Genomic DNA, 7,099 nt, shown 5'->3' with positions numbered 1-7,099 from the left:
TTCCTCCCTCCTCCTTCCCTCTCACTCTCTTCCTCTTTTTCTCTCTTTTTTCCCCCCCCCATCTTATTTCCCCAAATGCCAGGCTATTCTCGAGCAAAGACGTGGGAATCAAGTCTCAGATAACCCACACAGCACAGTGACATTGATGGATAAGTCACACTTTGTACTTCCCCCTATATTTATTGGAAGGTGAAATAAAACCAAAATGTGTTTTAAAATCCACCATGAAGGAAAAAGAAATCTACTCAAAATATAGTGAAAGAGGCAGCAGTAGAAGAGGCAGGAATAAGTGGTTGAAAGTGAATCCACAAGGTGTGTCACTCTTGGATTCCACAGCCTGAAGTGTCTTGAGAAGTGTGAGTCAGATCATCTTTTTATGACTTTCCTATGGTCCAGCTGGTAAGGATGCTCTCTGTCCATGTGACTTTGTTTCCTCTACTCACCTAAAGGTTCCTGAAAAGGCCACTTCCATCTTTCACTTAAACTTGAGTGCCTTTTAATGAGTTTGATAACAAGCTAGACTCATTTCTCTCAATTTAGGAAAGACTAAACTGTGAAACTCACGACCTTGTAGAGCCCCTGACCAAAGGTATAGCTCTCTGAAGTGTTTAGTTTCCACCCTAAGTGGCTGCCTGGAGGTCTGGCATAAGGTGAGGTAGGTTTTCTAAGTGAGACCAGACTCTTTGAGAATGAGAACTCTGTGGTCCTCACCGATGCCTCCTGCCATACACAAAGTACCTAGGCGAGGTCTTGGAAGTTGCCCAGTGAGTATTCGTACAGCCAAATCTGTAGCCAAACGAAGCCTACTCTGAGTGTCTAGATATTCACTTGTAATGCTTTGCTCACAGGTTTGCTGAAAATTAAAGAGTAAAGAAGGAAATCAGTGGCCTGGAGCTCTCATCCTGTGCCTGGCATTGCAGGTAAGAATCAACACACAGGTGACCCCCTTTTATTTTTTATCATTTTTTCCAACAAACGAGTTATTATTCCCATGTGTTACTAAAGGGGACAGGGAGGAGAGTGGTAGGACCTCCCAATGTTTCGCTGCAGAACTAAGATTTAGATTCATACTTCCCCTAGTATGTTAAACTCCCTCCATAAGCAGACACGGTATGGCAAAGTCACTGACTTGCATAACAAACAGCTAAGATGCATGAAGTGCTTCCTGTGTAACAGACACTGGGATCTTGGTGAACAATGAGTGGTTTGCAAGAAAGGTTGCAAGAGGTGGGGTGGAATACAGTGCAGTGGGCAGTGACCCACAGTGAGCAGCTGGTTCTGAAGAGTGTTATCTGCCAGGCTTAGACACATGGGCTTTAGCCCAGACATGCTAAGAATTCAGTAAAGCACAAGACTGGGCTTGAAGAAAGTGCCCAGCAGCAATTTGCTGAACAGAGTGCAGTGGGCAAGCAAACAATCTGGAACAGTCTTTCTTATGGCACAGAAAGATCAAAGACCAGGGTGACAAGCTGGCTAAAGGAACTCAGCATTTCAGTAGCAGACATGGTGCTTATGTGTTATGTGTGCCCACTCGTTCACTAGTCAGAGCAGTATGTCTGTCATTCATACTATTTCCATCATCATTCTCCAGAAAAGAAGACTGGAGCGCAAAGGCTGAGCAACCATAACAGCCATAACAGAACAAATCCTGAAGGCCTACAGCACTTGTACTGACTCTTTGACAGTTTTCAGCTGGTCTGTGGCAGGACTGGGTTTGTGCCCACATATCATATCCTGGATCCAAAGATTATATGCCTAACCTCACGATGGGATGTGTTTGTTTTCTCACTCATTGTGTTCCAGATATTCAGGAAGGTAGGGGTCTTTAGGATCATAAGGGCCAGCCCTCTTCTCCACCCACATAGATGCTCGTAGCCCTGTGCTGTTGCCTGCTTCACCATCTCCAGTGACAAGGGCCTCTTTCTCCACCCAAGCACCCTGCAGAGTTTATTACTTTTTTTTAATTTTTGGTTTTCTGATACAGGATTTAGGCATCTATCCAAACACTGGCCTTGAGTGTGCCATCTTCTTGCCTTAGTTCCCAAGCCTAAGAAATACAAGCTTGTGCCCACTCTGGTTTGGGGCCATGTTTTGACATAGGCATCGCGAAAACTTCATCCTTTTCTATTAATGTCTAATATGTGTTTATTCAGATAGTTTCCCGCTGATCTTGATTGAGGTGTTTTAGTGTGGCTTCTTTCTTGAAGGAACATCCATCTGTAAGCCCTGTTGCTGATGTCCTGACAAGAATAAAGATATTCTAAAGAGACACATATGTCCCCCCTTTGACTGTTAGACTATTGAAATGATGGCTCTCACACTGGGCAAAGGAAAAGGCTGGCAGCCTGGTGTCAGCCACAGGGATTGCTTGTCTCTGGAAAGAGATTTCACCGTTCTGACAACTTGTGGGAGAGCCTAGACAGACGGTGATGATGGACAGGACTCCTTAGCTACACACACATGACTCTTGCACTCTTTTTAAATCATGTTAGGACTCTGAAGATGGACTTGAGGTCAGGGAGGGTCTCTCTTTTCTGTTTTTTTCACCGTTGTTGAACTTGCCTATTGAGGGCATGTGGCCAAGTCTGACTTCTTAGGGCTGCCAGGGGCCACGTTGACACTAAGAACCTCAGTAACACCGCCTTTCCTCCTGTAGGCTGACTGAAGGGAGTAAACAACCAACCCACAAAGCTACCATTTGTACATGACTAGAGTGGGGACATGGGCTCTATACCAGGAGCTTCTTCTCTCTCCTCCCCTCTTCTGGGTGGGGTGGATGAGATCCTTTGAGAGAGGCTTGTTCTCTTAAGGAGGTCACTACTAGAAAGGCAATTTCATAATTTTCACTGAGTCCTAGTCAATTTGGCCCAGTGCTTCTGGTACTTTCTATGAGCCTTTCTGGCCCTTGCTCCGCTGAACAGCGGTTGAGGGTACAGACTGGAGCTATTGGTACTACTGGTCAAAGTCCACCAGAGATTTCAAGGAGTGCTCTTTGCAGGCAAAGAGCTTGGAGCCAGGCCTGTGCTAATTGGCTGAATTTGAATTAGACGTTCAAACCCTAGCAACACAATTAAAGCTGAAAATGATCAGCTGGGATTAAAAGAATTCAAAGGGTAATTGCTTCTGAATAAGCCACATTGCTCCAAGTAGCAGGAACGTTTGGTGGAACTGGAATTAATTATATTGGGATACTTGCTTATTTTTATAGAGTCTTTTAAAAATCACTTGGAAATGGCCAAGCTATGCCTTTTTCCTAATACTCTTGGGTTTGGTTAACTGCTGTGGGTTTGTCTGCCAACTGCAAACTGCAGTTACTTCTGTTCTTGGAAACCGTGAAGGCACAGCACTGCCTTCACCAGTTATCAGTGTGACAAATCCTTTTATTGCCTTTGTAATAATAATATCTAAATTTGTATAGTGCTCATAACATTTTTCAAAACACCTGTTGCATTGGTTTGTCTTCCCAGGAACCCCACGAGATGACTTAGGACTGGAGCTGTCCTTTGGAGATGATAAAAGGCAGAGAGAAGCAAACATACAACAGGTTAGTATTGGAGATCATGCGGCAGCCCACAGTGCCCGCCTCTTACCCAGGATATTTGTTCTATTGGACCTGAAAAAAAAAAAGCAACTTGTTTGCTAATTAGGCAGGGCCAGGCACCTCCAGCCATGAAGTGAAAAAGTCCTTGTTGAGGTTCAAGGGGAAGTTGAAGCTCATGAATGAATTGGCCATTTAAACTGGAAAAAGAAGTGGGGGAAGAAGCCTGGTGAGACTGCGGGGAGGCTGTTGGCATACGGTGTTTAAGGCATGAACTTTGGCTCAGAGTTCGTCCGGAGCCTTGGCTTACACTTGCCTCTTCCCTTACTTGGTTTTGTGTCTGTCAAGTGACTGTCACTCAAGCACTTCATTTCTACTTCTATCCAGTGACTCTAACCTTGACCTTCACCTGCATTACAAGCAAGTCCCAATGAAACATCCAGTGTACCAGAGTCAAACAAATCTGAGATACTCTGATCACTGCATCTCTTTCTGACATTTGTCTGTGACAAGAATCATCAAAGACCAGTGACCTTGGCAGCTCTTTTCTAATAAAACTTCACCTCTGTGTTTTAAGGTGTGTTTAAAGGGATATTTTTCTGATTACGATGATGGAAGAGGTTTCTAAGATTTCAGAATTTGGGAACAACAGGCAGAGGTAGATAGATACAGAGTATCCAAGAGATCTCCTTCCCACTGGTGCTCATATGACCCCCAGTTTCTGTGGCAGCCCTGAGTGGGTCACCCTACTTTAGTAGTTGTTCTGGGGATAGAGTTTTCAAACAATGCTTGCTTCTTATTGTAAAGCCACAATAGAAACATCACTTCCAGATTTCAGACTGTTTCTGTGTGGTTTACTGTGGAGTAACACCAACCCAATATAAAGTATTGTATTATATGACATGCAAAATTAAAAGAAGTTAGCTTGCCTTCAAGGCCAACATATAAAAATCAGTAGCATCTGGGGGCTAGGTAGAAGACTCAGTGGGTGAAAGTGCTTGCTGTGCAAAAATGAGGACCCGAGTTTGAATCCCCAGCACCCTGTAAAATGCTGCGCACAGCCATGTGTACGTGTAGCCCCAGTGCTAGGGGGGGTGAAGACAGAAGGATCACTGGGGCTTTCTGTCTGCCAGCCAACTCAGGTTCAGTGAATGACTCTATCTCAAAGGAATGAGGTAGAGAGTGACAGAGTAGGAAACCCAGTGTCCTCCTCTGGCCTTTTTACAGGCACGTGCATCTGCATACACATGGGCATACACTACACTATGCACATACACACACGCAAACATACACGCCCCAAATCAGTACTGTTTGTATATAGTAACAATCAGCCACTTGATATAGAAATCAAGAAAACAATTTAATTTAGGATAGCTGCAAAAAATCAAATACTTATGAATAAAAACAACTTTTGAGATAGGATCTTTCTGTGCAGCTCAGGTGAGCCTCAAACCCCGGATCCTCCCGCTGCAGCCTCTCATAGGCTGGTTTTATAGGCATGAGTCACTAGGCTCAGAAAGACAAATCATCTTATGAATACTTATCAAAAGAAGACTTATGGAATCTCAGAGATAAGTTTAAGAAGGCTCAGAATCGGTAATTGTCACAGAAAAACAAAGCAAACTCACAGTGTGATAGCACCTTTCACTTGCTGCAATTTTTTTCCCTCAAAAAGAGGAAAGAAAACAATTGTTGGGGGGGATGTAGAGAAAAATAAACACACTGTTGGTGTGACTATAACTAATGTAGCCATTATGGAAAACAATATGGAATTTCCTCAACAATTAAAAATAGAACTACTGGGCCGGGTGTAGCCCAGTGGTAGGGCACATCTGCATAGCATGCAAGGGGCTGAGGGACTGATTGTAGCGTTGGAAAAAAAAAAAAGATTTACATAGAGGAAATGACATCAGCACACAGAGCAGGTATCTGCACTCCCATGTTCCCTGTACCATTGTTCATTACAGACAAATGACAGAGTCAAACTAAGTGCTCATCACCGGATGAATGGAAAAGAAAATGTACGTGAATAGAACTCTAATAGTTTTACAAAAAGAAAATGTACATGAATAGAACTCTAATAGTTTTACAAAAAGAAAATGTACATGAATAGAACTCTAATAATAGTTTTACGAAAAGAAAGAAATCTCTTCAATTTTTAACAGCATAAGTGAACTGGAGAACATTGTGCTAAGTGAAATGAACCAGACTCAGAAGGATAAGTACCACACAATCTCATGTATGTGCACAACCTAGGACAGGTGGATTCGTAGAATAGGGAGAAGGCTGGTGGTCACCGGAGGCTGTGGTAGGACTGCTGGGAAGGGTGCTATTTATTTATTTGTTTGTTTGTTTGTTTGTTTGCTTGTTTGTTTTATAGAAGTAAGAGTTTCTTTGGCTTATAGTACCAGAGGGATGAGCATTCACTATGAAGGGGAAGAGGGCATGGCAGCAGAGGTGGCTGGACCAGAAAGCCAAGTGCTCACATCTTTAACCAGGCACAGGAAACGGAGAGAACCTGGAATCGTAACCTGGCTTTATACGCTCATTGCCCACCCTCAGTGACTTGCTTCTTCGGGCATGACTACGACTCCTGGAGGTTCCATGGCCATCCTCCAACAGTGCCAGGAACTGGGGAACAAGTGTTCAAATACTTGGAATCTATGGGAGCATTTTCATTCAAACTTCCACAGTTATATGACTGTCCTCAATGCAAAACCACAGTGAGTCTCAATAACTTAATGAGTCAAAAAAGCAAAGTTCAGAAGACTATTCATCTGAGTTCCTTTTATAAAGTTCAAAAGCCAAACAAAACTAAGTAATGTGTTGATTTGCTCTACATGTATGTGTGCTCACTCTTTTATATAGACAAAGAGCAAAGAGTACATAAAATATTATTTAAAATTAAAATTAAGTACTTAAAAAGCAAAATAATGTCAAGCCTAAAAGTTCATGTAGAAATCATCTCTAAGAGATAGACAAAGAGGTACAATGAAGACTAAATGTAGAAGAATTAATATAATTAATTTTTCTTGCTTGGAAGAGAGTTGGAGAATCTACATTATAGTACTAGTTGTACCCACATAAATGATCGAATTACTGAAAAGACCCTTGTACAGACCGGTTGCATCCATATGCCATAAATTTGGTCTAAGGATATAAAACTTCAGTAGAGAAGAGAACAGCTCAAGAGATCTATCACACCATATCATGACAGGTATTAATTCTCAAAAATTGTTAAGAAAGCATATTTAAAAATTCTTTATCATTTATAGGTGTGTGAAGTTATTTGTTTTTTGTTTACAAGTATGTGTGTGTTTTCAGGCTCACATGCCAAAGCACATGCGTGGAAGTCAGTGGACGACTTTCAGAAGGTGGATAATTCTTTTATTCTTTCACTTTAATTTTTTGAGACAAAGTCTCACTATGTGGCTCTGGATAGCCTAGGAATCACTGTGTAGGTCAGACTGACCTTGAACTCACAGAGATCTGCCTACCCATCTCTCCTGAGTGCTGGAATGAAAGGCGTGGGCCACCACACCTGGCTGCCTTCCGCTTTGT

At 42.5% G+C, this 7,099-nt stretch overlaps 1 long non-coding RNA gene across 2 annotated transcripts; it reads left to right on the top strand.

Moving 5' to 3' along the window:
* The first annotated feature begins 863 nt into the window (after window positions 1–863).
* On the top strand, window positions 864–6,743 carry LOC115072413. 2 transcript variants are annotated; one of them, XR_003851470.1, is made up of 3 exons: window positions 864–920; window positions 3,468–3,544; window positions 3,926–4,004. It is a non-coding gene; the product is annotated as an uncharacterized LOC115072413 (long non-coding RNA). The 2 variants fall into 2 exon arrangements; XR_003851469.1 differs by lacking the exon at window positions 3,926–4,004 and adding an exon at window positions 5,919–6,743 and having other exon boundaries at window positions 884–920.
* Window positions 6,744–7,099: the final 356 nt, after the last annotated feature.

This window comes from Nannospalax galili, unplaced genomic scaffold, assembly GCF_000622305.1.
Source record: "Nannospalax galili isolate Female #2095 unplaced genomic scaffold, S.galili_v1.0 scaffold380, whole genome shotgun sequence".
Lineage (NCBI taxonomy): Eukaryota > Metazoa > Chordata > Mammalia > Rodentia > Spalacidae > Nannospalax > Nannospalax galili.
Note: the sequence above shows the minus strand (reverse complement) of the source record. Positions and strands in the feature narration are given on the sequence as shown.